Source organism: Borostomias antarcticus (assembly GCF_949987555.1).
Source record: "Borostomias antarcticus genome assembly, chromosome: 3".
Taxonomy (NCBI): domain Eukaryota; kingdom Metazoa; phylum Chordata; class Actinopteri; order Stomiiformes; family Stomiidae; genus Borostomias; species Borostomias antarcticus.
The window spans coordinates 36673693-36684881 of NC_140236.1; positions in this window are offsets into that span (position 1 = coordinate 36673693).

An 11189-nucleotide genomic window follows, 5' to 3' on the forward strand; every position below is an offset into this window, starting at 1 on the left:
TGGCTGCCTATTCATTTCAATGAAAGTTGCTCACCGGCGCATGAAGCCATTTGACGTAGTGGCCAAAGCCCGGTATTGCAAGTCATGTCACGGCATGCGGCCCAAGAACCCTTATTTCCCATGTTAGTGGATGATGATAGATAGGGCTAGAAAAGGAAAACAAAATTTTTCTGGGTATCATTCAGCATCAGAGACCAATCTTATCAATATAAACTTTTAGTTTTAGGGGTTTTGGGGTTTTTGAAGCCACCAATACCTGTATTGAGCCATTTAAACATGTGCTGTGCACGAGCCTCGGGGACGCGCTGGTCGCGCGTTCGTGAGTCCTGCGAGCTCGGGAAAGCACGTGACCATAGGAAGACCCGCCCTACTCTGCCTCTGATTGGATAGGAAGTCATGTAATGACGTCGGTTAACATATGCTATGCTTTAGCAATGAAGCTTATGATCATGCTAATCAGAACGTATGTCTATGATGCAAATGATCATGACATGTGGTTACTTTAGGACATCGTTGGAAAAGATCTAGAGGGTAAGTGGGTCAATGTTGAATAACTTAGCTAACATTACCTAATGTTACATTTCTTTATATTAACATCAACTATATTGATAGGCTAGGGAGCTATGCTAACGGTAGCTAATGCTAACGGCTTAGGGTTAACGTTAGTTAGTTAATGCTAACGTTACGTTCGGAGGTCTCAGATGTATTTCAATTTTAACAATGTTGAGCATGATCAATGTGACATTGTTCATACATTGATTACAGTCTGTAATCTTGTCTGGCATTATTTAGCTATAGTGGGCTGATGCTTGCTGCTGCTACTATAGCATTTGCCACATTATACATCAAATTAATCAAGCATAGTGTTATTACCTGAAGGCATTATTACCATTGCAAGTAAGCATGCCATGTATATGCCATGCCTGGAAATCAAATTAATAGTGTAATTATTCCCCATCATAGCTCATTGTACACTGATATAATCATTCTCCTTGCCTTTGCTAATACTCATCTCTTTTATCAAACTTTGTGCTAGGAAAGAAATCTGGCTGTGATTCGTCGCTAGTGCTCATCCAGGCTGTTGTCATCTCCCGCCTGGACTCCTGCAACTCCCTACTTGCTGCCATCCTGCAGCGTTGGCCATCAGACTCCTGGAGAAAGCTGCTGCTGACCTGGTGTTCAACAGCCCCATGCTCTTCCACAAAACTTCCCTACTCTGTTCTCTGCACTGGCTCCCTGCGCTGTCCCATCCAGTTTAGGACTGTGGTTCGAGCCTACAGGGCAAATGAACAGCTCCCTCCGACCTCCAGGCTGTGGTCAAGCTCTGCTGCCTTGAGGTGATTGGTTCCCCAGTTGCTCCAAGCCCCCCTACGGCAGATTGGCGTGGCCATGGCTTTTTTCTGTCCTGGCCTCACAGTGGTGGAATGAACTGTGCACTGATGTCAGAACAGAGCCAATAATACACACTGTTCATAGTGAGCCTAGTTATTATTGATTAACTTGGACTGTTTCCTCTCTCCTTGTCAGTCATTAAAATATGTTCAGTGTTTCACAATACTGATGTATAACATTTCATTATTTTGTCTCAGACCATTTCTGAAACAATCATCAGTGTCAGTATACATTTCCCTCCAATGTTATTGCTTGCCCATTTTTAACCATTTAACTACTAGACTGTACAAACGAATTGCACAACTATAGTATTTTCTAGGTATAGCCTACTTCTCCACTTTCTCTTAATGTTGGTATGAAATGGCAGTCAAACTATGCAATGATGTTCCACACTGTTTCCACCCAAATTCCCAACAAATGTGGCCACCACACTGTTCAGGACATTCACAGGTCTTGCTCTCAGGGATCGGTAAAAGAAAGGGACATGGTTCCTCCATAATGTGCTAAGGCTCTGCTTAGATCAAAGGCTTGGTCATCAGAAAATATCACAAAGACAGTGATCACAAAACAATTAAAAACATGTCACCAGTGTATGCCTTAACCCTAGTCAAATTTCTAGTATGTGTGAACCATATACATGGCAGTAAACAGATCTTGAGTCATACAAACTGGAGGATGCTTGACCCATACAAACTACTTTAACTCAATTTCAATAAACAACTCCAAAATATGGCAGACAGAAGAGCTGAGCAGACTTGGTAGATGACTGGATGATCTTACAGAGAACCAAGGGAAATTGACTGGTATTAATGCTAAGAGTAATGAGGGATGAGGTGCAGCTGGGCAGAGTGGAGACAGGTGGCAGGTGATGCAGGAGATGGGAAGGTGAGTAGGCAACAACCAAGCATGAACAGGAACTGGACCACTGGCTCCCCTTGACTGTCCAACCCATCCATCAGCGCCAGCAGAGTGGACACGATAGAGCCAGAGAGAGAGAGACAAATGCAACGCAAGGTTAGTTTAGTTCCAATCGCCCATGTGCAACATCAATCAAGTACGCAGCCAAGCTGAAGAACCGAGTTACATCAGGGGCGGAGCGAGGCGGTGGCTCCGTGACAGACAGGCCTCACCTGTGTATCTGGTCCTGTCTGCTGGAGCATACTGGGGCCAGCCGGTCTATCTTGTGGAAGAAGATGAAGGAGGGTCTCATTAGGTTGACCTTGGGAGAGACCAACAAACAGCCATCACAAGCTCTCAGTCAACACTGAGGATGATGGTCAGGTGTCCTGTCCAATAATTATACCCCCCTCCCCCCACCGCCACAGTTGCCCCATTGGCTAACCTGGTCAAAGAGAAGGCAGAGCTGATTATGTGTTCTGATTCACCAACCCACTTGCTAAGGCAGTCAGCTCCTTTCCTTATAGACACCTTTGTGTTTCCCTGCCTACACTCGTTAGTCTGCACCCGCGCCACTGGGGTCTTGCCTGTACTTGGGGGACTGTAGATCAGAGCACTACACATCTGTAGGTGGGGGGGGGGGTTGGGGGGAGTGGGGGGGGGGTTGGGGGGAGTATGTGAAAAACAGGGACTTCACAAGACAGCTCAAATTAGACAAGACAGCTTAAATACGGCTGGGTCTTCATATGTTTACTGGAGCAACGTACTGTAGTGTGGTCTCACCTAGGAGGTTCTTCTATCAGGTGATCGAACACAGAGGGATTGCTCTGCTTCCTGTTCACTGACTGAAAAAGCAATCACAGTGGGATTTAGTGACATCATTATGCACATCAGGAATTCATTATCTCATCTAGTCAGTCAAAAAATGATTTTATCCTCACCAATAGGTGGCGCCTCATATCACTGCATTTATCTTTTAAAACAGCAAACACTATGTGTAAATAAGGTTTTAAACTTCATCAACATCATTATAAATAATCAGCCCCTATGGCTGGATACAGGCGCAGCAGAAGTCGAGGGTGACAGTACTAGGTTTTTAGCTGGCAGGTGCCCGTCAGGCTCAGTGAATATCTGGTTGAACTGGTTTAAACTCTGTCCTCAGTATTAGTACTGCCCATGTGCACAATTGATTCGCTAGCTTTTCATTGGGATAGCTGGTGGCAGTGTTCTAGAAAGGTGGTCATGTGCGTTCCTAAGTCAGAGGACCCGGGTTTGAACCCAGTGTGGGCAAGTGTGGTGGAATCAATACACCTGTTACAATCGCAGGAATTTTATGGGAAGGAAGGGGCTTCTTTTTTCTTTCTTTTTTTAAAGGTTTTGTACCTTCAATATTAGACACTTAAGCAAACAGAAAAACACAAAACACAACTATAAAAGGCCTGGCTTGGTTTAAAGCCCACTCACCACGTCAAGGTGCAGGCCAAGAGTGGGGACACGACAATCACTAACAGACAAACCCTGACAAATACACATGTAAAGACATGTAAAGAAACACGTAAAAACATATAGACTATACATATAGGAGTAGGGAAGTTGTGTGGAAGAGCATGGGGCCGTTGAACACGGGATTAGCAGCAGCTTTCTCCAGGAGTCTGATGGCCAACGCTGCAGGATGGCAGCAAGTAGGGAGTTGCAGGAGTCCAGGCGGGAGATGACAACAGCCTGGATGAGCACTAGTGACGAATCACAGCCAGATTTCTTTCCTAGCACAAAGTTTGATAAAAGAGATGAGTATTAGCAAAGGCAAGGAGAATGATTATATCAGTGTACAATGAGCTATGATGGGGAATAATTACACTATTAATTTGATTTCCAGGCATGGCATATACATGGCATGCTTACTTGCAATGGTAATAATGCCTTCAGGTAATAACACTATGCTTGATTAATTTGATGTATAATGTGGCAAATGCTATAGTAGCAGCAGCACGCATCAGCCCACTATAGCTAAATAATGCCAGACAAGATTACAGACTGTAATCAATGTATGAACAATGTCACATTGATCATGCTCAACATTGTTAAAATTGAAATACATCTGAGACCTCCGAACGTAACGTTAACCCTAAGCCGTTAGCATTAGCTACCGTTAGCATAGCTCCCTAGCCTATCAATATAGTTGATGTTAATATAAAGAAATGTAACATTAGATAATGTTAGCTAAGTTATTCAACATTGACCCACTTACCCTCTAGATCTTTTCCAACGATGTCCTAAAGTAACCACATGTCATGATCATTTGCATCATAGACATACGTTCTGATTAGCATGATCATAAGCTTCATTGCTAAAGCATATGTTAGCGACGTCATTACATGACTTCCTATCCAATCAGAGGCAGAGTAGGGCGGGTCTTCCTATGGTCACGTGCTTTCCCGAGTTCGCAGGACTCACGAACGCGCGACCAGCGCGTCCCCGAGGCTCGTGCACAGCACATGTTTAAATGGCTCGATACAGGTATTGGTGGCTTCAAAAACCCCAAAACCCCTTTGAATTAAAAGTTTATATTGATAAGATTGGTCTCTGATGCTGAATGATACCCAGAAAAATTTTGTTTTCCTTTTCTAGCCCTATCTATCATCATCCACTAACATGGGAAATAAGGGTTCTTGGGCCGCATGCCGTGCAATACCGGGCTTGGCCTGAAAGCCCATGGTGGCTTCAATGCGCCAAGCTGATCCTGGGGGCTTGGTCCAGCCCATGGAGGTATAGGTCCAGCCTGCACGTCTCTGTGACCTTCCCACGCGGAGGTATAGCCGTTTCAATACCGCGCAGCGCTCTCTGGTGGCGAGGCGGTGAAGTGCATGGTGAGATTCTGCAGGGGAGTGGGAATTAGGCACAACATCTGTCCACTGTCCACCCACCCACTCACCTGTCCATTCCAGGGGCTTCGTTTGGGTATGGCAAGCTATGACCTTGACTTCTAGACAAATGTTAATTTTTAACCTGAAATATGTTTTGTCATTTTATGGGATTTTCTCCGCTCTACACATACAGGCATAAATTAATGTAGAAAGAAGCACTTTGTTTGCACAGCACCTCGTGACCTCCAGCTAACTCATTAGCATAGTGGGCGTGACCTCCAGCTGACTCATTAGCATAGTGGGTGAGTAGTGCGTGAATAGAATAGTCTAGTCAGTCAGTCCGACCTCACCAAACATAACTACAAATCCACGTTAGCGTTCGTCTGTCATTCTCATTAAATCAGGTGGATTGATTGACATTCAAAGGTAACATGAACAAGTCCATGTCATGCTGTGTCTGTCACTAAGAACACGTGTTATTTTAGTGAACCAGGTCCAGCCTGGCTTATGTGTGTGGCTGGCTTGTTTCTGTTCAGGACTGGTAGGACGGAAGCTAGTCATGCCACTGAAATAGCTGTGAATTGACATGACATGAAATAATGTCTGATAAATTAAGATAAGTCTGGTCGCCTGGACACATCAGTTCCAATGCTTCCAATGCTAATCCAGCACAATAAGAGCGGGATAGCCAGTTAGCTCATGAGCTCACAACAACTAGCAGCAGCTTCCATAACATTAATGGTAGCGGTCAGTGGCTAAAGCAGTTACACTGATGATTCCTGTAACGTTAGCTATTTTGCTGCAATTGGTTCAACTTCTGTTTCTGGACAAAGGTAAGGGATAAACCCAGATAACACAAGGCTAGCGGACCTACAGCGGGTCCCCGATGGACGAGCTGGTGGACCTCCGGCTGAATCCGCTGGCGGGTTTCTGGCCATTTACACATTGAATGGTAAGCGGACCTCTGGTGGATTATTAGCGTCAGGGACAGCGGTCCGCTAGTAATCCGAAATGCTCCCGCTATTGATCCACCACCATTCCACCGGTAGTTTATTGTCTATATCAGGCCCATTGGCCCTAGGCTTATGGATTTCTATTGCTAAATTAACTTACTCTGAACCTTTTTTGGGGGGGATAACCCTTCCTTTCATAGTCCCCCAATTACCAAACATTTACCTGGTAAATACATGCAAAGTATAGCCTAATATATAATGGGTAATTACTGAGACACCTATCAGGAGGTATAATTTCAAAACAGGAGTATTTCAAATGTTCAATTACTGCATATTAATTCAATAACTGACACAGCACCACCAGGTAACCACATTTTTACATGGCTTCTATAATATCCAGTGACAAATCTCCCAAACCAGGGCTTGAACCCCTGACCTTCGGCATGGGAGGCAGATGCCCTATCCACTATAATACCGAGAAACTTGATACTGCATAATGTCATAGTGGTTTTATTTTGGTGTTCTGGGACCACTGCCTCCTGTGGTGGCACAATCAGTTTGACAGTTAATTAATCTGCTAAAGGCTGTACATTTCCTTAAAAAAAACAAAAACGTTTTGTTCCCATGGGATCACTCCCGTCCGTCTGAAAAAATGAAACATTTACCTGGTAAATACAAGCAAAGTCTAATATATAATGGGTAATTACTGAGACACCTATAGCCTACTGTAGGTATAATGTCAAAACAGGAGTATTTCAAATGTTCAATTACTGCATATCAATTCAATAACTGACATAGCACCACCAGGTAACCACATTTTTACATGGCTTCTATAACATCCAGTGACAAAAAATCTCCCACAGTGGCACTTGAACCCCTGACCTTTGCATTGGAGTAGTGGCAACATAGAACTGCAGGTCAACAACACGACGGAGGGAAGGAGGGAGGGAGGGAGGGAGTGACAACCGGACAAATGCTATCTATTGTGCGCTGGCTTCCAGCCACGCACAAAAACAAGCATCAGCTAGAAATCAATTAGACTACATAAGGCCTACAGACTAAGAGGATAATGTACAGATATAGGCTATAGGAATATGAATAGTTTTAATAATTAGCATAGGTCCTGGGTGTGGTTGGAGTCCTCAGGTGGTTAGAAGGAGGAATACACATCTTGTCTTCAGTTCCCTTCCCCGGACGTGGAGAGGGCTGCTTCACGAGGGGCGGTTTTGTGTTTGCATATATAGCAAGATCTGGATAGATTTGAAAAGATGTAAATATTGGCATTACTATTATTAACTTTTGTTAATATTATTAACTAAGTATTAACTTTTGAATGTTACCATTGCTCACACTGTTTAGACCAGAGAGGCATGTTTAAAATGCTACAGACATTTAGGCTGTTAGTAACCACATTGCGTGGAACAGAGCGTCACATTATTCCCTCTGCTTTGCTCAGCTCTTTCTAACCACAGCCCACTTGCAATCGCTCAGGGCCTGTAGCTGTGGCCTGGGCAGATGTTAGGCAAGCTGCTCTACTCTGTACATGCACGAGACCACAGGGCTTGCTCTCATTTCTCGCACACTTGTTTTTCTTGTTCTGCTCATTGCTATTCATCTTTATTACAGGGCTTGTCTTCATTTCCTTGTACCTAGGCCTAGATCTCATCTCCCTTTTGATGTTCATTCTCTCTCTCTCTCTCTCTCTCTCTCTCTCTCTCTCTCTCTCTCTCTCTCTCTCTCTTTCTCTTTCTCTGAAGTCAGGTTTTGACACATCTAATGACTTATCCAAACCAGCTTCAGGCAGAGAGAGGGAATGTTAAAAGGTACAATATGTGCTCTGTGGCTTCAGAGTGAATCATACCTCCACTCTTGCATCTCCTGTGCCTGCATGAGATCCAGATCACCACCACTACCAGTGTGACCAGCAGGGCCATCGCTGCTCCAGCAGTCACCCACAGCCTCCAGCCTGCGAGCACCCCTCCGCTGTCACCCCTCTCTGGGGGAAACGGAGGCACTGTGCCAAGGGAAGGAAAAAGGACACACACACACCTGTTTGTCCATCTTTAAAGGACTGGTTGTACTTTCCATCTTGCCTTCAGCTGCTACAGGGGAGAGAGTGTGAATTCTTTTTGGAGTATTGAAGACTATAGTTTAAAAAATGGCACTCATTTTTTTCAGCACACTTTGCATTGACACTATGTGTTGTGAAAGGAAGTGCATTACATTGATACTTACATACAATTAGCCAGGTTCCATTGCTACGTTCTTGTTGAAGCGATGGGATATCTTTGCTGACTTCACAAAAGTACCATCCACTATCATTGTTTTTAATCATTTTCAGTGGCAGTCTGGACCAAGCCTTGTTAACATCACTGGCACCTGTCTGGTTTGTCATATGTACTGTAGAGAGAAGCATGGAGCTAACATTTAGATATGAATTAGGGCTGTAATACCAGTTGACTATGGTCCGGACCCTGCATTGGAAGCTGCAGTTAAGAGTCAGAGAAGAGCCAAGAAGAGCTTCCACTGTGTTGGGAGGTTGATCTATGATCAGAGATGTGGATACCGTGACCATCACCATCACTGCCGAGACCGGAGGTTGAGCATGGTAGAGAGGAGAACAAGAGAAAGTGAGAAAGTATTTAATCAATATGGAGTAAAGAACATTGCGAATTCACAACAGGAGAAGGGCAGAGGAGGCCCAAAAGAACTCATGTCTTGTGTCATTCATAATTTTATTAAAATTGCATTGCTTAACTGTATTACTATGCAATATCAAATGTAATAATTGAGGGACAGTTTGTCAAGTGTTTTCATGTAATAAAATAGACTTAGCCCGCATGCACACACTCTCTCAGTTTTCTAGAGAAAGTTGGCATTACAGGCATATTAAATCCATTGAAAATTAAGGGGATAGATGAATAAAAGGGGCACATACCTACCTCACTGTAAGTAACACAAACAAGATTCACAATGTACACTTCTGGATAGAAATACAGTAAATAACCATTGCTTTTTGTCTCTGTCTACATGAAATCTGATCAAATCTCACCAGTGCATGACCATATACATGTAGATACAGTAAGGCAAGGCAAGGCAACTTTATTTATATAGCACATTTCAGCCACAGGGCAATCAGTAGATATCAACTTTATCCTTTCCAAAATGGCTTATTGTTATTTACTTAGTCCTCTGCCAGTGATGTTGAGGGTAAAGGTAGGAAGAAGGAAGCTAATCTTACCTGTGAAACATGGCGAGAGTGACACCCTGTCCATTTTGTTGTGTCAAAGGTGTTAAAGTGGACCTCTCAGTCTCATTGTTACAGCTTTACTGTAATGAGAAGTGGAACAGTGGGTGGGAGGAGGAGTTTCACATTTACTGAAAGGTTCGAGTGTAGGTGGTAGGAGGATGTTCAAGTAACCACACAGACTGACACAGACAGAAGTGATACTTGAGGCCTACACACATGCACATGAAATAATGTTGAGTTATAGGCTCACCGTAGCCCAGTGATTGAACATCTGACCAATGAGCAGGCCAGGCCACTCGACAGTTATCACCATACAGTTCTGCACTTGAGCAAGTTAACTCCAACACAACACGTTATTGCAGCATAGCTACATAGACCAGCTGGTCCTCATCAGGGCATGATACCGGCTCAACCCTATACACAACTGTTGAACTCTCTGCTACTATAGCTTGATATCACTTTGGATAAAAACCCTCAAAGGTTGACATACTGTACGTAGGTGCATTGAAAGTATGATCACCACATTGTAAACATGTGCCTCGTAGAAACTGGGGGACTACCGAGAGTTTGTGGTGTATGGTGCAAGTGTGTCTAACTTTCCCACTCCAGTCTTGGAATGTGTGTTTGATTTCCTGTCTAAATCACAATTTAAAAGCATGAGACATCATAAGCACTTTCACTGAGAGTTAAATTTGACATTCAGGCTTAGAAAACTGACCACAGATCTGCTTGTGTAGGACACTCTCTTTGTCGCTCTCTTTTTTGAATTCTTTCTTATTCTCGTTTTATTTTTTATTTTTTATTTTTGAGTCTTTTTGCTCTGTTTTTACCGGTTTTCAAATAGTTCACAGTATATGCGTAGTTATTGCCTTGTGGTGGTGTACCACATGTTTGTGATGTGTAGCTGACACTGTTGTACTGATGTTTTTGTGCACACCGTTATTCAATAAAAAAAACATATGAACATAAAAAAGGTAGAATAGAAAGGGACAATAGGGACAAATTCAACATGCCAAAGGCAAGGATGGTACTCTTGGTACAATGATGGTTCTCTTCTACACCTCCATCATCGAGTCCATCCTCTCCTCCTCCATCACCATCTGGTTCTCCCCTGCAACAGATAAAGACCAGGCCAGACTGCAGCGCATCATCCGCTCCGCTGAGAGGATGATCGGTTAGAGACTGTCATCCCTACAGGACCTGCATGCCTCCAGGGCCCTAACATTACATTACATTACATTACATTACATTACAGTCATTTAGCAGACGCTTTTATCCAAAGCGACTAACAATAATTGCATTTAACGTAGGAAGAACCCTAATACACCACACTCTGCACACACACTGAGTAATTTGCATAGTGTCTTTCTTTTTATTGGTTATATTGTATTTTGTATTTGCACTGTATTTTGTTGTTGTTTGTTTTGTTGTTGTTTCTTTTTGTGTTGCATTTGCACTGTCATGTCTTTGCACTGTCCTGTCCTGTCCTGTCCTGTCTTATGTCGTCTTCAGCAGCGTATGCCATTACCCTAGTCACATTCCTAGTATGTGTAAACCATCTACATGGTGAATAAACGGATCTTGAATATTGAATCTTGACTATGCACACAAGCCTACAAAAGAATCCTGGGTTGAACTACATTATCCACCAGCCTCCTTTCTTGCGCCTGCGCACAACGTACAGCGGCCCTAATAAGCGTTGGACGAAAGATGCAATGCATTCTAGCAGCATCAGTACCAACCCAGCGGTGCAAATAAGCCGAAACGAAGGGACGGTAGAAAACACATTTAGTGCTTCTTAACAGACCAGCAGCGGTTCATTGGCCCGGCAAG